Source organism: Heterocephalus glaber, unplaced genomic scaffold (assembly GCF_053883595.1).
Source record: "Heterocephalus glaber isolate CG9 unplaced genomic scaffold, H.glaber_assembly_v1.0 deba00001504, whole genome shotgun sequence".
Lineage (NCBI taxonomy): Eukaryota > Metazoa > Chordata > Mammalia > Rodentia > Bathyergidae > Heterocephalus > Heterocephalus glaber.
In genome coordinates this window covers 67,144,613-67,166,875 of record NW_028258324.1, presented here as the reverse complement: position 1 = coordinate 67,166,875, position 22,263 = coordinate 67,144,613, and the positions used below count along the sequence as shown (strand labels likewise).

The following is a 22,263-nucleotide window of genomic DNA, read 5'->3' as shown; positions in this document are numbered from 1 at the left end:
GAAAGCTTTTTGTTGTTGTTGTCCTGAATTAGGCTAAAAAAAGAAAAGAGAAAGAATGGGGCTGGGCCTTATTTGTGCTGTCACTGCCCCCCCCCAAAGCAAAATAAACAAAATTAATGCATCCCGGAGGCAAATGGGTGTGGAACAAATCACAAGAAAAAGAGGAGAGAAGAGGAGAAATGAAAGGAACCCGCCTTACTCCTCCAGCAGTGTTCTGCATATTCCTGACTAGGAATATTCAGTATTAAATGGCCACTTGTTTTGAGAGAATGTTCAAATTTATCTTCCCTGTGCCTGTGTCATAGCTAAAATATTTTAAAACTCTTTGACATTACTTCAGCCCTTCCTGGTAATCAGTTAATTGATTCCTGGTAGATCTATGTTTATCAAGTACCACAGGTGGACCCCATGCAGGTGGTATGAAGAAAATAATTTGAGCTACAATGACCTATATGCTGATAATCCTCAAATTTTTATCTCCACACTGAACTCACCACCTGCCTGCCAACACCTGCTTCTTGCCCTGGGTCCTCTTCTCACTGAAATGTACCCAGCACCCAAAAACCTAGTTCTGTCCGAAGCTAATGCAGAGAACCAGCTGGAAAACCAGGAAGTTCTCTCGTCCTTTTCTAATTTTACCAGCCGAGTTATGTCTCCCAGCCAGGTGTCATATTGTCCAAGGCAGATCTCTGATCTTCTGGAAGAATCTTTCCTTATCTCTTATCCACACAGCTTCAGGACCCTACTACTGTGTTAAGGGAAAACAACGACATCTCTCTGATTGAAAACACAGCCATGTTTCTCTGGGTCAACATAGAAAGCTTATTTTGATGGTAAGACTTTCCACTGGTTGAATGACCTCTTTCTTGTTTCTCTTCTGATTATCTCACGTTCCTTCTAAGGTTTTAGTTCCTTGGGAAATGGAAATAGAGCGTGCTTCCAAAACCAGAGGGGTAGTTCTCCCCAAAGACTCTTTGACCACCAGATTGCTGGTTATGAATGAGTAGGGGAGATTGAAATTGCTTACTATTAAAACCCCTCCACAAACTGGAATTCTAAAAGCTGCAATGGAGCGCACACACATGCAGCCGAGTTGGAAAATCAGATATGAGGTCAATGCTCCTCAGTGATTCATCTTTTAATCTCAACTAACTTTCCTGACAACTAGGTAGACCAACCGTAAGGGATTCTCTCCTCCCCCTAAGGCTGAGTCACATGGATTCTGGAGCGAGTGCAGAAGAAGAGAAACAAGTGAAAGTAGCAGATTAATAATCAATTGACACTTACTGAGCATTGAGTATCAGACATTGCCAAAATACCATTATACACATAACTTAATCTAGTCATAGATGCCCTGCGAGATTAGCATTTTTAACTCTCATTTTATAGGTAAATTGAAGTCCTAAAATATTCACTGGCTTTCTTTCATGTAGCTCCTTTTGGCTCTCTGAATTCGTTCTCACCTTCTCTTGGGGTTTCTTTCTTTATATTTGGTAGTTTAGCTTTCTTTATTATTTTTATTTTTTAAAATTTCAGTTTCATGTCTTTATAGTATATAATAATTAAATTCATCGTGAGAAGTTGGTCCATGTCATAGCACATCTTAATTCTTTTTATCTCCCCTCTTGCCCCCCTCCCTTCAACTCTTGGCCCTGTCCCATTTACAAAAGATCTATCTCCCCGTTTCCTATTATTTGTCTTTTAATTTGCTCTTGAATTTATTTATAGTTTGGGTTTCTCATATAAGAGGAATGGTATGATATTTAAACTTATATGTCTGATTTGTTTCATTTAGCATTATGGAAGGTGTATCTTTTTTTCCACAAGTGACTCAAATTTATCATTCTTTACAGCAGAGTAGTACTCCGTTGTGTGTAAATGCCACATTTTCTTTATCCTATCCTAGAAGAAATTGTTGGGCTAGAAAGAAATCAGAGCCACAAGTTCTGAAAGAACACACCTGGTGGAACCCTAGTGTCTGACCTGACAGGATTCGAGGGACAGAAAGCCGAGGGACTTGGCCTTGGCCTTTTGTGTAAGCTTTGGAAGAAACTGATCTTTTGTACCTAGTAACTTCTCCATGAGTTTTTGACCATTTCTTTTAACCTGTCAAAACTTATTTGGACAAGAAACTTCTAAAGAAAGGGTCTACGGCTAGTTGTATCCAAATATTGACTGTCGTGCTCTCTGTAACACATCTCTGACTAAGGAAGAGAAACGGAGCAATGGTGCAGCTATCCTTGCCTGGTAGGGGTTGAAAAGCAGAGCTTTGTCTAATTCTTGTTCTATGACCCAGTGAACTTTGAACAGAGGCGAAAAAGAAAAGAAAAAAAAACTCTTTCCAACATCCCTTCCATGTCCAGTTGATATCCCAACATCTCTACATAGTTCAGTGTAACGCAAGCATCTGAATGAATTCTGCAGCTAGCTGAATGTCCTGTCATAAGGATGACTGTTCTCATTTCATGAGAACTTTGTTTGTTTGTTTGTTTGTTGTGGTACTATAAATTGAACTCAGGATCTTGGCACTGAGCTATATCCCAAGGCCTTTTTTATTTATTTTGATGTAGGGACTTGCTAACTGGCTAGGTAGGCCAGGCTGGGGTCGAAATTGCAGTCCTCCTACCTGAATCTCCCAGAGCATGGAGACTACAGCCATGGCCCCACACCCAGTTTAGGAATTTTAAGTATTATGAAAGTCAATGTGTTGCCCATTTGAAAAATGTATATTAATTGACTTCTTATTATATAGATATCCAGAAATGAATAGAGGCAAACAAAGCAGACACAAAGTTGATCAACTAGAGAATAAACACAAATAAATAAAAATTAAGCACAGACACATATATAAAATTACAAATTATGATGCAGTGATGAGGGGAAATGCGTGGGGTGGTATGAGGACACAGGACAGAAAAGACAGCATAGTTGGCACTGATGCATTGGGGAGCTCTCTCCGAGACAGCAGAGGAGCAGAAAAGTGAGCGGGCAGACTGCACAGCCCTCAGCAAGGGCCTGAAGCTGAACAGCCAGCGAGCAGCCCAAGTGGGAAGGAGCCAGCTAAAAGAGGAAGTGGATAGGGAAGGTGGTGGCCAGGTTATAGAAGGCCTTACTAAGCCTCGGTGAAAAACTTGGAACTTTATTCTAAGTGCTAGGAGCAGTGGGAAGCCACCAAAGGATTTGAACTGGGATAGCCAGGGGACCTCATGAACATTTTTTAAGAGATTTACTGCACCAGTTGTATAAAATAGATTGGATGAAGATGGGAAATTTTTGCTCAAGTTCTTTTAGAAAGTTGACAAGCAGAGCCCAGGGAGGCTTCCACATCACCTTGACTCAGACCACGGAGATCTGTTTTTTAAAAAATTACTTATGATTTATTATCTTAAAAGTGTGTACCATTTATCAAGTTGAAGTGTACTGTACTTCTTTCAAATGTCTTATCAACTAAAATGAACTAAAGTCACACACAGTTGCTTCAGGGCTCTGTTCCTGGCCACTCTTTTTTTCTACTTCCCAGGTTTTCCAAGAATGGTGGTTCACAGGGCTAGTCACAACTGGGAAATAAATATATAGGGCATTTGCAGCTGATTCTGATCCTCCTACACAGCCTCAAGTTCATTACACAGCAGTAACAACAAATGTCAGTGGCAGGAAGTACACAACGAGAAGAATTAACCGCATTTCTTTTTTCATCCACACTCACACACAGAGTCACACACACATACAGTTGGTTTGAGGTGGGTAGAGTGGAGGTCACCAGCCTCCTTACATTTTCAACCAGTAGGATCTCAAGGCAGTCATCAAAACAACAGGCTTTTAATAGTTGACCTTTTAAGACAGAGGGTTTTGAGGGGAGAAGAGACAGAAAGGAGGGAAAAAGCATAGGCTTTGCATCGCTTGTCATTCTAACAGTTGAACACTGAATCGGTCTTATTATATTGCAGATACATTAATTTGATGAAGACACAAGCCGTGGGTCATTCAGGCATATAAAGTACTCTTGCTTAATTGCAAAATTAACAGTGGAACAGGATAAGTCATTACTAAACTGGAGGTTACTCTGGGACTTGTGGATTTTTTTTTTCTTCCACTCAATTCATTTTCTCCATCTAATGTTGTTTTTCACACTCACTTACAGGAAAAATCTAGGCTAAGGCGACAGTACTTGGCACACCAGCACTCTGCTCTGAAGGCACTGGTGAAGGAACGCATGTTCACGCAGAACAGGAAATGCTGGTAGACCCATCTTACAAAGAGGCTCCAAGAGTCCCTCAGCCTCAGAAGTATTCGTAATCATCTCATAATTTGCAGCACTCAGGAAGCTATCCACAGCCTCAAGAAATCTACTGTGAAATCTAAAGGCATAAAACCTAGTTTCCAATTGCATTTCATTAATCCTTCTCTATCATCTTATTTATTTTTAGGAGCAGTCTAATTTTCAGGTCCTTTCAATTTTTGGTCAAATATCCATGGACTATCTCTGGGCATGGTGGCGCACTCCTGTAATCCCAGCACTTGGGAGGCTGAGGCAGGAGGATTGCTATGAATTCAAGGCCAGCATGGGCTACATAGAGAGACTCTGTCTCAAAAAAATCAATAGATGTCTATGGAATATGTACATATTCCAACCACTGTATTAAATGGCGAAAATATAAAAATGAAGATGACTCCAAGATTTCCCTCTAGTTAGTCTGGGTTCCCTCCCTTCTGTGGCTCCATAATAAGCTCCTAACTGTCAGTGTGCTAGAGCAGATGCTTGCAAAGCACTGTGGAGCGCGAGAGAAGAAAATCAATCAGGGGAAGATGCAATTTGAGTTGACCTTAAACTGAAGTAGGAGCACCGAGTCGGCCATTCTTACTGCACCAACAAGGTTACCATCTGCGAATTTCTCAGGGCCACTGATCAGACTTAAAAACAGGCTTCCAAACCCACCTGTGCTTGGTCCTGCAGACAGACCTCAGAATACAGGGCGACTTCTGATATCTGCCATGCCACAGGCAAGCCAAGCCTGCCTGCAGCTCAAAGGGACTGATGTTTATCCTATGGCTGTAACTGTAGGCTCCACACACCCTAGAGACTTGTGAGATAAGAGCGAGATGTTTCCAGAGGAGCACTCCTCTGAAATCCCAAACAGTTTGCAGAAAAGCAAGGAATGAGAGAAGCAAACTCTTCACTACTTTGCAGAGAAGACTCAGCACTGTCTGACACCTAAGATGCCAAGATGATGGAACTCAGAAAAATGCTGAAACATTTTACTCTCCTCCTGCACCTTCCTTCTGAGAGGCTTGAGACGTTTCAGAGAGATGGATGTGCATTTTAATCATTGGCAAGTTACTGTATCTACAGAATTCCGAAGCTTCCCCTTGCCTCATTTTTGAGGGATGTGGAGCATATCCACTGAGGAGCGCTTTGAAAAACAGCCATGTGTGTGGTGAGTCCTGCTTTGCCCAGAGCCAGAGCAGGCCCTGACATTTGTTCTACCCCACCCAGAAGGCAGTTTCTTCTCCTGTTGTTACATGGAGAAGTAAAAGCCAGTCCGCATGGAAGAGAAAGCCCAAAAGCCTGTGTGGATATCGGCTCTGTTCTGTGTTCTTGAGCAAAGTAATTTATATATTTGGCTTGGGATCTTGTTTTCCCATTATCCTCAAAAGGCACCCACGACCTCTACTTTCCATTCTCGTTCTCATAGTTTACAAAACTAGGATTCCTCCTACTGTGATCCATTAACATTAGCAAAGGCCAAGAGCCATGAAGAAGAGGATCATAGTCATCTCTGCTTCCTTGCCTCTCAAATGAAGGTGTCACCTACATTGCAGGGTCCCTAGAAGTATTAGCTGTAATCTGTGCTAACCCAGGGCCCCCTGGGTGGGGTTATAATCAAAACTCAGAGGTTCCATTATAAGTCTCTACCAGCCCAATATTTTGTGTTCCCAAGTTTCAGACATCTTCATGGCTCCAGCACATGGTTCTTGATTTGCTATTGGCCACTGGGAACTTCAAATTCAAATGTTTTGGCTTTTTTTACTCTGTCCAGAGGCCACATGGAAAGTCTGCAGACTTTTCTGTTTCTTTTGGCCTGGAACCTTGGGCCCGTGAGCTCCAGGTTGCTCCAGGTCTGTGAAAGAGCCCGTGGGAGGCCTTTCCTAAGAGCAACTACTTGCTGAAACCTGCCAATTCTTTGTGCGCTCCTGTGATTGCAGAAGAAGAAGAATAGGAGACGGAGACTCTGAAGCCTGGCATTAACAGTGCTGGGTGGTTCTGTGTCTGCAGTGCTTGGATGCCGTCCTCCAGGGTGATCAGAGCTTGAGAAGGGTCAGTCTTCTTTAGTAACTGCAATGACATTGAAGGCTGAGCAGGCCAGAAGTCCTAGAAACATGTCTCACTAACTCAGAGTCCTCATCCCCTGCAGAAACTGGAAAAAAAAAATCAGAAAATTCCATTTGCTTTTTCCTATTTAATGAGGTCGAACATTCTTAAGGAATGAAAAGTGCAGCTCCAGCCTGGCTTTTAATTAGCTTCAGGAGCCCTTGTTTCAAACTAGCCTCATTCCCAAAGCTATTCTCTCTCTGCTCTGAATGAGATGGAAAGTCAATTGCATGGCCTTGTCAAATCACAATAAGATGCTCCCTCCACCCTCATGGTCACATGGGAAAAGACACTCAATAGCCAGACAGACCCTGCACTTTTTGACCCCAGCAGAACACCAGAACCTGAAAAGGGCCATCAAAAGAACTCTAGACTAAATTTTGCGCTGTTTGGGGTTTTTTTTTCTCAATTCACTGCATGAACTCGGTCTTGTTTGTCCACGTGTACAGTGGGAAAAATATGGACTTTAGAGTCAAATAGACATCAGATCAAATCCTGCCTTCCCATCTGAGTGCCTGTTAGGTTAACCCCACACTCACTGCTTCTGTTCCCTCATTTGTGATACCGATACTCGTGTCTGCCCTGTGGAGTGGCTGCAGGAACCAAATGAGACACGGCATAATGCCCCAGATGCCACAGCCACTCAGTAAACATGATATCTCTTCTTTCCTCTGACCTGGAAGACAGAGCCAGTATCCCCCACTACGCCTATCACAATGGGTTAACTAATGGCCCAAAAGGATAGTGTGATCCAGAGACTGGGGCCTTGGTTTTGTAGTCTAAAGCCAGGGTTCAAATCTCAGTCCTGTTCCCTCCTAGCTGTGACCATGGGCAAGTTCCACAACCTCTCAGTTTCTTTGCATTGAAAGTGGGAATAATTCACAGCTCCTCCATAGGATTACTGTAAGGAGATGAAGTGAGACAGTGCATGAAAAACCCTTGCCTACTGCCTAGCACATGGTAAGTACACCATAAATTATTAGCTAGTAGCAGCAGCAATGGCATCTGAGAGTGCATTGTAAAATTTAAAAGTCCTCTAAAACTTCCATCTTAAATCCTTTCTGGAAAGAATGCACCAATGTTACCGGTGCTTATGTAAATGTAAGTGGTTATTATTTATGTAGGAGAACATTACTGAGTATTATGCAGGAAGAGGGAGAGAACAATGTAGAGGAAGAAAAAATTTATGATGGGCTTCAAAGTGGAAAAAGGAGAACATAACATCTCACCTGCAATATAGAAGCAGCTCCATATAACCCAGAGCTATTCAGACTGCAAAATAATAATAATAACAATAATTACACCAACAAAGTCTTCTCTCAAGGAAAGAAAAAGAGATGAGAGAGAATGAAGAAGAAAAATCTCATTCTGCTTCATCTAAAATTAATCCTAAAATTGTATTTATTCAAGAAACTCTGACTAAACACTAAGCCCATGGGCAGTGTAGGGCCACAGCAGCCTGACTCTGCCCTCAGGAAATTTGTAGTCCACCCAGGACTATACAACCAGGACAGAAATAACTAATTAAAGGTGGAAACCAGAGGGTTAGGAATCATGATCATCACCATTACCATGATTAGAAGTCATTTTTATGGAGTTCCCCTGATGATACCATCCACTTTTTTCTAAAAAGAATTTTGGGCAATTTATAACGTGAAGAATGTTACACACTGAGGGTGTTGTTGTTTTTTTAATAGAACTAGAAATTTAGATTAAAGTCAAAAGCAATGGCAAAGGCTAAACTCATTGTTGAGCTGGTCATCAGATTCAACTCTGATATTCCTGGAAGTCAGGGAAAAATGAGAAACACATTATTATCATTTCATTTTTTGAAAGATTGATGCATTTTGCACTTTCTTAGTTTTATTTATTTGTATAACTTTGTGATTCATAAAAATTAAGACATTCATCTTGGGAACTGGTACACATGCATTTCACATCTTAATCAATTTCAGTTCCTCTTTTCCTCCTCACTTACCCTCTGCCCATTCCCAGAGTCCCTTCTCATCTCCACTCAGTCTACCTTCTACTTCCTACCATCTCTCTTTTATTTTGCTGTTTAAATTATTTATATTTTAGGTTTCTCATATAAGAGGGACCGTGTACAATTTAATCTTGGGGGTCTGAGTTATTTCACTAGCTATAATTTAATCTCTTGAACATCGACGGTCTCTTAGGCAGTATACACAATGTGGACAAGGCCTAATTTAATAATTGTGCACTTTGTATTTATCAGTGCAAAGGCATGCACGTCTGTGGGGCTTTGAGACAGTCAGGTAAGCACTGGTGGCTGTCAGGATGGAAGACCTGATTTGGACAAAATCATCTGTATGACTCATTAAACTTTCGTTATTGTTGTTTTTCATTTCTGTTGGGGCTATTTCTTAGGGAGCATCTCTGCAGAACTCAAGCTGTTCTATTTCTTATATGTACAAGAAAAAATATATATAACATGCTTTGAAGCCTGAACAATGTTCACATCATTATGCTAGACCTATTGACTTTATTTTCCGTGTGATTTCAGTGCTCCAGAGGGCTTTGATCTGTCACAGGGCTCCCTTGGGGTAATTGCTGCTGTTCTCAAGTCATTCGCATTCAGACAGGTAGGTGGGAGTGAGTAGAATTAGCCAATTGTACAGAAAATCAAAGGTGCTTGCTTGCACCAGTACCTACTTCTGAGAATTACCATGAGTTTTGCCTGCCACTGACTAAGAAAGGAAGGAAGGAAGTGACATCTTTAAGATCCTGGGCTTGGGCAGGCTGTGGTGACGACCAGCTGTTATTATTCTTCTGGCTGGTTTCTGGCCTGCTGTGATGTCTTTTATAAATCTTGTAGAACTTGAATTAAAAAACCTGCTGGAAAGATTTCTTTTACCTTTTTCAAATACATCCCTTAACATGCTCATGAGCTTGATTAATGAGGAAGAGTTAAAAGTAAATAAATAAAAATGAAGACAAGCAAATGAAGTAGGAGAGGGTGCAGAACTGAAAGAAATTCAAGGAGAACTGTAAGATGAAGAGGAAGGAGATAAGGGCTGTTACGGTTTGTGTCTAGATGTCCTCCCAAAGCCTCATATGGTCATAGGTGGCTTGATCTAGAGTGTGTGTTACTAGAATTGATTCATGGTGCAATGCTAGGCTCAAGGGCACTAGAAATAAGGGCACGAGTGCCACCTGCCCTAAGTAATCTGGGTAAGATAAAAGGGCCAGAAAGACTCTGTTAAGTTCCCTTGTTGCTTTTTCTGTCTTCCGCCACCATGAACTGTTGCCCCTCTGCCACCCTGCCTTGGAGCCAGTCGATTATGGACTGAAACCTCTATGAACTCTAAGCCAAATAAATCTTTCCCCCTTTAACCTTGGGTGTCAGGTATTTTGTCTCAGCAATGAGAGAAAAGTAAGTAACACAAGGGCCATCAGGGACCTGGGACCTGACTATTTCTCTGCTCAAGACCCTGCAGTGTTCCTGAAAGGGGGCTCCCAGCCCTTGGCCAGCTGAGAGAGAGCCTGGTTGGGCACAGGGTGGACAGAGAGACTGACAGCACGTGCCGGCCTGCGTTGCACACGTCTGTTGGACTTGGCACCTCTCACTACCAGCTGCTGGCACAGAATTGGAAGGGGCAGGTGGGAGTGTTGGGAAGGGGGAAGGAAGGGGAGAGGGGATTATGTGCAGTTGTTCCCAAAAGAGGAAAGAGGAGGAGGGCGGGAGGAATGAGGCCAGGAGAGGCGCCAAGCAAGCCCACAACAGCATAGTGGGCCTTATCCTAAGTGCCCTTTGCAGCAGGTGAAGGTACTGAGTCAAAGTGCAGTGGCCACAGGGACGAGGTTGCAGTAGGAATGCAGGCACTGGGCCAGGGCTGGGCACAGTGTCAGGAGGACTTTCTCACTCTCCCTCTGACCCATCTACTGTCCTCATTCCAGTATAGTCATTGTGTTGCTTCCCTCTTTTTCCTACAAGTTCAAAGATTTTTATTTCCCTCCTCAGACAATGTTTTTGTTTGTTTTCTTTCTAAGCTCACAAAGATCTGTAAGCTGTTTGTATTTTCTCACCTATCTGGGGAGAACAGGGAAAGAATAAGCCAGCCCACTTACCAGGCCCTAGGAAATGTAAGCAATATTCCCAAAGTCACCTGATTCAGCCAGTGGAAACAAATGCTGATTCTTCTTCCCGGCACCACTTGCTCTACCCCAATCTGCTCTGATCCATAATTTCAACCATGGGCCAAGAGTCATGAGCGGTGAATATGCTCCCCAGGGATAGCCATATTATTATGTCATGTCATTGTGAAAACTTACACAGGCATCTCCTCTGTGTTCACCATTGATTCAAAAGAAGCGCACTGGCTCTTCAGGAAGCTCACTGACTAGGTGGTCCCTTCCTAGGTCTCTGTCCAGTTGTCTATTACCTGAAGGGATTGAGCTCTAGTCACTTCTGCTAGCTTGAAAATCACAACTCCATGACCTCTGCTTGTGATAAAGCTGACATCGCATGTAACAAAATAGGCAAGACTCCACATTGCAGCTGAGATTGATTACTGGTTTTGTACAAGGGAACAGCAAGATCTGTTTGCTTCTAGGATGCTCTCAGCAGCCAGCGGGTCAAAATAACATGATACAGAATTATCAACATTCAATCCAAAAAAGAGAGAGACAACTTCATATTGCAAGGCCTGGTGACAAAGCTTCAAGCTCTCAACTGTGTCTCAGGTTCAAATCCTATCTCTATCATCTATCAACAGGGTGAGGATATCAATAAAGCCTCTATAATAAGGTCAATGTGGTGAATGATATCCCCATGTAATGCAACGGGATAGATTTTGGCTACTAGCACCAAATGAAAAGGGAAGTTTGTCAAAAATAAAAAGGGAGACCGCTCCATAGATCAGGGTATCTACCACCGCAATATCCCACCTTTAACCTCCTGCCGATTTCTCTTTCAATGCCCTGACTTACCCACTTGTGCCATGGCAATCCAACAACAAAATATCAAAAGTTCAGAGACACATTTCTATTTTCCTATTCAGGAAAAGGACTACAGAACATTAACCATTTACAGTTAAGAAACACCAGAGAAGTCGAATCTGATTTCCTAGAAGCTGTACCCAGTGATGACACACCAGGTACTCAGAGAGGTTTCAGGTTCTTTCCAGCCCTGGGCCTTCTTGATCAACTTCTAGCTATGCGGAGAGCAGTCTCCTGATACTCTCTGACACAATTCCTGGCCTTCCTTCTCCTCTTGGTCTCATCCTTAGGCTGCTAGTTCTCTCCAAATTCTACCCAATGCCTAGCTCACCTGGACCTGCATCCATGTGGCAACTACCCAGCTCCTCCCTCGTCCAAGCTTTATGTCTTACAGTGTTCACAGCTGCCCACCAGTCTCAGCCCCACCTTGGAATGGTGTTCGGACATAAGCAATGTATTGATTAGGTACCCATGTGCATTTTCAAATTGACTTCCATAGACCGTATTCCAGTTTTGAAGTACTCTAGACACCATATTGATTTAAGATACATATATGCATAGTCATTCTACATTGGGTGCTTCCTCAGAAATCCCAACTGTCTCAACAAGGCCTTGCTCATTGATACCTTGCTTGACTAACATCTAGGGAGATCCCAACTTCATGCCCAGCATCCTTAGGAAACGGTCAAACCTGGTAGGAATTAGAATCCACCACCAATCTGGTCTGTCTAGGGAGACTTCTTTCAGCCTCCCCTTCACCTGACAGTAGAAAAGAAATAGACTCCAGGTTTGAATTCTCACTCTCCCACTTCTTACCTCACCACTCATTTTATCTTCCTGCTCCTCAGTTTCCTTGCCTGTAAGACAGGAATAAAAACACCCTTCCAGAGATCCCCTGAGAATGAATGGCAATACAGAGTGTTTGTCACATAATATTGTTCAGGGGATAGTAGCTGTTTTTCTTGGAATAACCATTAATTATAGCAGGCTTGAAGATGGCTGCTGCCTGCCCCATCCCTGTGTCCATCAGGTATTTCACACACACACACCTCCACCTATCCCATCCCTCAGCTGGTTTCTAACTCCTCTGTTCTAACTCCTGTAACTCCTCTGTTCCTCCAAGTGAGTTCTGGCACCGGTCTGCTCTCACTGCCTGTGGGTGGTGTGCTAGGGCCGATGTGTACCAGTTCACAAGAGCTGGCCTTGACAGCTCTTCCCAGCTCCATGTTCAGGGGCTGCCATATTGAAATCAGACACATTCAGAGTATATACACCAATGAGCTCAGCAAACACTATGATGAGGGCTTTGTCCTCACAGAGTGTTTGTTAAGCATTTTCCCATGAATACAGATAGGCCTGCACTTTAAAGCTAAATCCAGGCCAAAATGTAGAGGGCAACACCCAGTTTAAGAGCAGAAACAGGAGCTGGGAGTGTGGCTTACAGGTAGAGCAAGTGCTTAGCATGCCTGAGGGCCTGGATTTGACCCCCAGCCTGTACACTCCCCCCACACACACAGCTTTGCGCAAGCAACATCACACCAGGAAACAAAAAGCAATCTAACAAATGTACACTGTCCTCAAGGTTAACCCTGCCACAGATGAGATCAGCTCAGCACAACTCAAGTATTTTCTTCCTGCCTGGTCCTCCTGGGGATTCGGTCATCAGAGTGCTGTGGTGAAAATCTCCCAGGCCCTCAGTGGCACACCCTCCGTGGGCTCCTAGAATGCCTCTGCTCTGGCCTGGAAATGCTGTATAGCAAATGGAGTACAGAAGAAGACAAATTCTTTCCAGGTGGGAAAGGAAGCCCTGGCTTTCTTTCTTTGTTGACAAGGCTCTGAACCACACCATTTGCTAAGGTACAAGCATTTTCAGCTTGTGGCTGCTAGAGGGCCTAAGCAAGTGTCCTGCCCATCCGTGCTGTTCAGCTAGGGTTCTCCTTGTTGAGGACCACATTAGGAGTGTGTCATGAGTAGTTACTCAATGTTTGGCCAAGCTTACCTTTCTAATCCCCTTGAAGAAAGAAGACTTCCTTAAGCAAATGAATGGGTATGTGGTGAGGTGGGAGGAAGGATATTTTTCCTTATAGGAAATGTGTTCTCATGGATTTCAGAAAGCGGACCATCATCTGGTTTTATGGAATCCTGTCTATCTGTAGCGGATTTCATGAACCTCATTTTGGCAGTATTTTGTTCCTGCCTGTACCTGAAAAGACTCCCCACAACCTGATCCGGGGATATCCCCCACCTTTCTGCCAGGTAAGTCTTAAATCTTCTCTCCCTCATCCTCCACAGGATCCACACATTTGACTCTTTTTCCTTTCTTCATAACTACAGAGTGTCCATAGAATGCAAAACATTCATCACCACCCCAATTCTCCCACATACACAGCCCTCTACCCGCTGCCCCTAATATTGGCACATAGGGAATTTGTCCTTTGAAGAGTTTATGACAATCTTAACAAAGATGACAACAGAAAGCAATGGACATAGAAACAGAAACAGGACTGAAGTTCCAGGAATCTCCCAACTGCATATTTACCCAGATATCTGGCTCACACTAAAATGTGAAATGCAGGCGAGTGCGCTAACAATTTTGTCTCCCTTCTTTTTCTCCCTTGACACCTTCAGGGCCATGTCTCCTGTCATCAGGTACCAAGAAAGACCTCCCAGTAATAATGGCAGATGTGAAACAGTGGGGAATTACCGAGGCACTTCGCGGGCTGCAAATCCCTCTCTCGCACTTTCTCGTCTGTGCTTCCGGTGAGCCTCAGACCCTCTCTGTGACCCAGGCCTTGACGTGTCTGCCGTCCTTTAAATGAGATGATGCAACGGGGTTGGCTGAGTGCCTGGTAGAGGCCTGGTCACAGTCCTCCTTTCCCTAAAATTATGTTTTAACTCAACTTTATGAAGAAAAGCCACACACTTTCCATCCTCCCCACCACTACCTCACGCTGGCAACAGTTTCAGTTCTCATGAAGGGAGGTTTGTGTGTAAACACCAGACCCCTCCTCCCACAGGCCGGACCTCCGAAGGACTCCTGTGGTCCTCTGAAGTCAGCTAGGGCGGGGTCAAGACAACAGCTGCCATTCTCCCAGGACTGGCTTTCATCTCTTGCTTTGTCTTTTCAACCTCTCTCTCTTCTTTCCTCCCAAACTAGTGAATACACAAGTGCTTCAAGGTAAGGACTTTAGACTCCTTTAATTTATCTTCTTATCTTTCCAGGAAGAATTAACTCTATCCTTCTGTATTGTCGGTGGAAATGTAAACTTGTACAACCTCTACGAAATGGAGGTTCCTCAAAAACGACAAGCTAAAACTAGAAATTCCATTTGATCTAGCTTTCCCCTTCTATGTATCTTCCTGAAAGAGTTAAAGACATATTACAGTGATACATGCATACCCATGTTTATTGCAGCACAGTTCATAATAGCTAAATCTTTGAAGCAGCTATCTGTCCGTCAACAGATGAATGGATAAAAGTATGCTATTTACCCAGTGGAGTACTACTCTGCCAGAAAGGATAAATCTGAGTCATTTGTGGCAAAATGGGCATACCTTGAGACCATAATTTTAAGTGAAATGAATCAGACACCTAAGCTTAAATACCACATGAATTCTCTTATATGAGAACCCAAATATAAATAAAGGGCAAAATAAAAGATAGATAATAGGAAGTAGGGTGATAGATCTTTCTTAAATGGGAAAGAGATCAATAGATGGAGGAAGGGGAGAGGAAGGGAAGGGAAAGGGGATGTAAAAAGTAATTAAGATGTGTCATGTACATATACCAACTCCACACGAGGAATGTAAATATCGTGTACTGCAATCATGTAATAATACATAAAATTTTAATTAAAAAATATATGTGGGTGGTGCCACACCTGCCTGGCAAGTGCAAGATCCTGCGTTTGGTCCCTGGTACCAAAAAAAAAAAAAAAAAAAAAAAAAAAAAATATATATATATATATATATATATATACACACACATCTGGAGTGTTAGGTTTTTTTCAATTCAGAGTGCCTACTTGATTCTTCTAGAATATTTGCCATTTAAACTTATTATTTACTCATACTGATGTGAGCAGTTAGGTGACTTTTCTCCTCATGTAAGTCTGGTATCTCCTTCAGCACACTGTCAGATAGAACAATGGTCAGGACCAGTAGTCTGCTCAGTGCCATGCTTATCAATAAGTTGGATATAAGATTATTTTATTCATTCAATATGTCCTTTCTATCTCTTGACCTGAACTCCTGCTGGAGCACATGCTTGTTATGAGTATACTGTCCAGACCTTCCAGTTGGACTGTGAAGCCTTTCAAGAAAATCTGATTGCAGCTTGATGTTATTTCTTATGACAACAGATTCCTCACTTTGATTCTGTGAGTGTCGGTTTCTTCACTGTAGGGGGCAGGTAAAGAGCACCCTAACTCCACCGACTCCTTCTTCCCATCCAGTTCAGCAAAAGTGGGTGTAGCACAGAACACCAGATTTACCAGGGAGTCACAGAAGGAGGGATCAAGTGCTATTTAAGAGGAATCAGGTTGGTTCTTATTGAAGTTGGGTGGTGGTGCATGGGGTTCATCAGACAATTCTGTAGTTCTGTGGATATCTGAAAATACCCCCACTGAAAAGAATATAAATAAATAGAAGGAAATCCAGAAGGCTCCACATGGCAGGTCGCAGCTGTGCAGAACTGAAGCACGGGTCAGATTTCAATGAGCTGACCCTGGGTCGGGGGCCAGTCCGGGCAGGGAACATTATGAGCCAAGACTCTGAGGCTGCAAAATACAAGATGTTCACAAAGCACTGGGAGCAGTCATGCATGGCTGCAGCACAGGGGGCAAGAAGGAAGCAGGAGAGATGGGCTGGAAAGATATCCTGGGGTCAGAGCAAAGGGCCTGCCGTGGCCCCATGAGGAGCCAGGCCAGGGAAAGTGACCTCATTGTTGAGGTGAGTCGCCCTGCCCCTTCGAAGTCAGCCTGGCCACAGGCCCGGAGCAGGGCATGTGGCAGCAACTGGCAGAGGAGGAGGCTGGCAGCATCACAGGCTTGCTTCTTCCCCAGGAAACAAGGTTTCCTGTAACTCAGACCCATGAATCAGCATTTCCTCTGTCAATAATACACAGCAAGAAATGTAACAGCACGGAGCTCGGGGGAATGGAGACAGGAAGGAATATTCCATGACATAGCTGGCCCCTGCTCTCCCTTCCCCTCACGAAGTGCTCCTGATAAGCTCCAAATGCCACTCTGGTTTCATAAGATAAGTTTCTCACAGTACCCTGAGAGGATTAAGTGCTACACAGCACCCAGCTCTCTCATCAGACGATGTGTTTCTGCCGCCAGTGAAGTTTTTTCACTGTGTAAGAGATAAACATTCACAACAGTGCTCCGACCTGAAGGAGATTTGAGTATATGTGTGATTCACCTTTGAGGTTTTACATCTCCAGGTCCCATACTTTAGCTAATTCTCATGATAACCCTGTGAGGTACACAGGGGATGTTATACCCATTTCATACACAGCTACCAAGAGAGAGACATGAAGTGATTCTTCCCAGTGTTTTAAAAAGGCTGAATTAACCCAACTCTTCAAACTCCAGCCTGGATTCTTTTCAAAGTCATATACATTTAATAAATACAAGTCTCTGTGAATATATATGCCTACGTGTTAATATATTTATCTTAAATATATTTAACAATATTAATATAATCACTAATATTTTTAGGGCAGGCATGATGGCCCATACATGTAATACCAGCTACTTGGGAGAATGAAGCATAAAGGTTGCGAGTTAAAGAGTTCAAGGCCAGCCTGAACAATTTAGTATAACCTTGTCTCAAAATAAAATAATTTTTTCAAAAAGGAGCTAAGGATTTAGCTCAGTGATAGAGAGCCTAACACACATGTGGCCCTGGGTTTTATCTCTGGAACCAAACACTGTATACGTACATGTTTACGTGTGTGTGTGTGTGTGTGTGTGTGTGTGTGTGTAAAGGCATATAAATAAAAGGCATATAAATAATAAAGATACATGTGTGTTAAGATTCTTTAGAGGAACAGAATTTGTAGAAAAATATATATATATAATTATGTAAGGGAATTTCTTAAGTAGGCTTATAGGATCAGAGGTGGCACGGTTCACAATGGCCAGCTTCTTAGCCAAACATAGAAGCCAAGGACAAGAGGCATCAAGGATACAGCCCCAGTTCAAGGTTGAAGGCCAGGAAACTCACTGGAGAGCCATTGCTATGAGTCTGCTTTGGAAGATGAAGAAACTGGAGACTGATATCCAAAGGTGAAGGCAGTAAGAGATACATCTGCTCTAGAAGACTGAAGATCTTTTAAAACACACCAATTTCCTTCTATTTTTTTTTTAATTCCATCCAGGATACAAGCCTAGTGGTTGGTGCCACCCACAGCCAAGGTGGGTCATTCCTCACTCAGTTTTCTGGCCTACATTCCAATCATCTCTGGAAACACCCTACTGACACACTCAGAAGGGAGTTTAACTAATCTGCTATGGGCTTCTTACTCCAGTTAAACTGACGTATCCTAATGAATGGTCACATATATACACACATATTTAGTTCGTAATATTAACATATATATTGTATATGTACCCAAAAGACAACATGTACTCTCTTATTCCATTCACAGATTTATAAAAAAATTTATTGACTGCCTTCTATATGCCAGTCTTCATTTTAGACACATTCAGTAGTGAACAAAATTGACAAAAAGCCCTGCCCTCACAAAGCTTATATTCTAGTTGAAAAGCTCAGACAATAAAGAAAAGACTACAGTGTGTTAAAGGGTTACACTTGTTTTGAGAATAGAGAAAGCAGAGTAGAAGGTAAGAGCTTTGGGAGAGTGGTATAATTTTATATAGGATGTTCAGGAACAATCGCACTGAAAGTGTGACACTTAATGAGAGAGATCTGGAGAGGTAAACAAGCTACGTGTCTATACGGGTAGAAGGAGTCAGCAAAAACATACAGCACACACGAAGTGCTTGAGGGGGTAGCTCCTGGTGTGCTGAAGGAATAGTGAGTGAGTAGTCAGCCTGTGGCTGGACTGGAGAAAGAAAAGAGAAAAAATTAAACAAATATAGATTGGGGATTAGATCATGTAGTCCATTATAAAGACCTGAATTTGACTTAGACAACTTGCTATCATGTGCTAAAACTAAAACAACAGGTAAAACAAACAAACAAAAAGTAAAATGCAAAAAAAACCACAACAAAAACAGGTTAAGGGGAGGTTAAAGTTGGTGGGAAGACTATAGAAAGAAGCTTTCAGGGATACATGAAAAGGAAGAGAAAGAAATGTGTCCCCTCCCTCCTCCTCCTCCTCCCTTCTCTCTCTTCTCTCTCTTCTCTCTCTCTCCCAAGACCCAAACCCTCCAGCCAATTGCCATGGCTAGTCCTTCCTAGAGCCATGCAGGGCAGGGCAGGAAGAAGAATGACCCAAGAACTCAGTCTGCTTCTTGTTTAGCCAGGCCATACAGACTCATCGGTCCTCCTTTCACTTGGGCTACAGGTTGAAAGCCAAACAAAATCCTCCTGAGCCTCCCACCCAGGCCTTCCCAGGGAGGGTCACCTTCCAAACACAGCTCCTCCAGAACAGCAGGGCAAGGAGCCCCTGGAGAAAAGAGGAAGGAGAACAAACACCCAAGCTGTCAGCTCCACCCTGAAAAACTCAGTCCCTAACACAAGGTCCACAATATCCCTTGGTTTGGACCCTGACTTGTCTCTGAGGATGAAGTCATGGGTGTGGGTGTGGACAGGAGTGTGAAGGAAAGGGAACAGAACAACCTTGTCCTGTTTCTGGAAGCCAACGTCCCTCACTCTTCATTCCTTCTCTTTATTAATCTTATGGGCTTAAGAGGCACATCAACCTCAGCTGATCCCCACACTACTTCCACCCCAACTCCCTCCTACCTTGGAGAGTTTCAGAAAATTCCTTTGTGTAGCTTCTCCAAACTTGGACACTATCACAAATAAGAGGGCAGTTTGGTCTGCAAAGCTTTTTATGAATGTCCTTATAAACTGCCTCCAAAGTCACTAAAATAGAACAGAACAACGCAGTACTCCAAGTCAATAGTGGACACAGGTGGAGAAGTCCCTCACCATTCTTTTTATCAAACCAGTGAGCAAATGTGAGAGACACTGTCATCCAGAGACAGACAAACAACCCAACCCACCCCCAGATACCATGATCCGCATAGAGGAGTAAGAGCAGCTACAGTAAGCTCTAACTTTCTCTCTCATTCATTCCTTCTCTATCTCTGCCCCCTCTGATTCCCTGTCTCTCCTGCCATCACCATCCTCATTTGAGTCTCCTCTAAACTTTTATTTAAATTGTACATTTTATTTTGAAGTAATTGTAGATTCATGTGTAGTTGCAAGAAATAATATAAAGATTTCTTGTGCCCTTTCCCTAGTTCCCCTCACTGTTGACATCTTGCAATCCTATAAGACATATCATAGCCAATATATTGATTTTCATCTAGCCAATCAAGATAAGCACATTTTTATCACAAGGCTCTTTCACTTCTGCTCTTCTATGGCCTCCCCCACTCTTTTCTGCATCCACCCCCCTTTTGTACCCTGGCAACCACTATTCTGATCTTTCTGTAATTTTATCATTTCAAAAATATAATATAATATAATATAATATAATATAATATAATATAAATGGAATCATGCCAGATATACCATTGGTTGAATCGACTCTTTCCTATTAGAATCATTTCTATTCTGAGATTCACCCAGGATATGTGTCAGTAGTTGCCTCCTTCTTATTGCTAAGCAGTATTTCATGAATAAATATAACACAGTTTATTCATCCATTTAAGGACATGTGAGTTGTTTTGGATATTATACATTTCATATTTTTTAAATTGTCCAAACATTTACAGATTGGATGTCATGTGAGCACAAATCTTCATTTTGTACAGTAGGGACATGTTTTCTTCCCTTTTTTGAGAAAGACTATCAGACTGTGTTGAGAGAGGCTGTAGCATTTCACATTCTCATCAGCAATGTCAGAGTGATCCAGTTTCTTACCATACTCACCACCACTTGGTGTTGTCACTATTTTTTTTTTTAGCCATTCTGATAGGTGTGTATGGATGTGACATCTCACGTTTTTAATTTGCATTTCCCCAATCATTGACAATGCTCAGCATCTTTCTATGTGTTCATTTGCCATCTGTACATAACCTTGGCTAGAATGTCTCTTTGTGTCTTTTGTTGATTGCAAATTAGATTGTTTTGTTTTTAACTGTCGAGTTTGGAAAATTATGTATATATCCTACAAATTAATCTTTTGACAGATGTGATTTTCAAATGTTTTCTTCCTGTTCTGTGGCTTATCTTGTTACTCAGGTCTTTCACCAAGAAATTTAAAAAATTTTAAAATTGTAATGAAGCCCTGCTTATCATTTTTTTAATGGACTGTGCTGTTTGGGGTTAAGTCTAAGAACTCCTTTACTTGCCTTAGATCTTGAAGATTTCTTCCTATATTTTTTCTAGAAGTATTTTTTAAATTGCACATTTTACATTTAGGCCCAAGATCCATTTTGAGTTTATTTTTGTACAAGGTGTGAAATTTAGGTGGAGGCTTTTGTGACTGTATATGCGTGCATGTTCGTGTGTGTATGTGTTTTGCCTACGGATGTCCAATTGCTCCAGAACCATTGGTTTAAAAGACTATCTTTACTCCTTTGAATTATTTTTGCAACTTTATTTTAAAAAATAAATAAATTAGCATATTTGTTTGATTTTGTTTCTAGGTTCTCCCATTTCATTGATTTATATATTTATCTTTCTACAAATACTACAGTATTATTATGTCATGTAATAAGTCTTGAAATCGAGTACACAGATTTCTCTTTATTCTTCTTTTTCAAAATTATTTTAGCTACTCAAGTTCATTTTCCTTTTCATATAAACTATAGAATAATACTTTCTGATACAAAAATATAGCAGTAATTGTGAAAGAAATTATGATAAATCTGTGGCTATATCTGGGGAGAACTGACATCTTTACTATTGTGGAAGGCATAATAACAGCCTCTTGCAGAGGTCCATATCCTGAGAAGGCTGTGGTGACACATGCCTATCATTCCACCATGCTGGGAAGTTGAGGAAGGAGGATTGGAATTTCCAGCCCAGCCTGGGAAACAGAGAATTAGTGAGACCCTGTCTCAAAATTAACAATAAAAAGGGCTTGGGATATGGCTCAGTGATAAGGTCCTGGCTTCAATTCTCAGTACATTATACACTAATCAGATTACGTATCCTGTATTACTTTCACTGTTCTAATTTTTGAAACTTGTTTTATGTCCTTGGTGTGGTCAATCTTGGTGTATACTCTGCGGTGTTTGAAAAGGATGTGTAGGTACCTGTTGTCGGGTGCAGTGTGGTACAAATGTGGATGAAATCTTGTTGATTGGAGATAGTATTGAGTCCCTCTCTATTCTTGATGACTTTTGTCTAATTGTTCTACTAGTACTGAGTATGTGGTATTGAACTCTCCAACTACAATTATAGATTCTTCTCTTTGGTCAGTTATATTAGTTCTTATTCCACATATTTCCCAGCATTGTTGTGTGGTAATGCATATTTATAATTGCTATATCTTCTTAATAAAGTGACCCCTTTATTATTACATAAGGCTTCTCACTGTCTCTGGTAATTTCTTTGCTCTTACGTGTTCCTTACCTGATATTAATACAGCCACTTATAGTTTCTCTTGATCAGTGTTTACGAAATATATCTTTGTCCCTCCTTTTACTTTCAACTTATTACATTTGAAGTGAATTTCTTATAGACAACAGGTATAGGGATGTGTCTTTTAATATGTTCTGTTAATTCTACCTTTTAATTGACGTGCTTAGATAATTAACATTTAATATAATTATGAATATGCT

General features: G+C 41.9%; 2 long non-coding RNA genes across 3 annotated transcripts; one reads left to right on the top strand and one right to left on the bottom strand.

Moving 5' to 3' along the window:
• Positions 1-3,335: 3,335 nt before the first annotated feature.
• Positions 3,336-14,106, bottom strand: LOC147825402 (uncharacterized). The gene is made up of 3 exons (XR_015441033.1): positions 14,034-14,106; positions 7,600-7,642; positions 3,336-6,416 (listed from the first exon to the last, which is right to left on the bottom strand). It is a non-coding gene; the product is annotated as an uncharacterized LOC147825402 (long non-coding RNA).
• Positions 6,941-15,222, top strand: LOC101713497 (uncharacterized). 2 transcript variants are annotated; one of them, XR_015441031.1, is made up of 5 exons: positions 6,941-7,330; positions 8,895-8,973; positions 10,945-11,107; positions 13,441-13,585; positions 13,958-15,222. It is a non-coding gene; the product is annotated as an uncharacterized LOC101713497 (long non-coding RNA). The 2 variants fall into 2 exon arrangements; XR_015441032.1 differs by lacking the exon at positions 10,945-11,107.
• Positions 15,223-22,263: the final 7,041 nt, after the last annotated feature.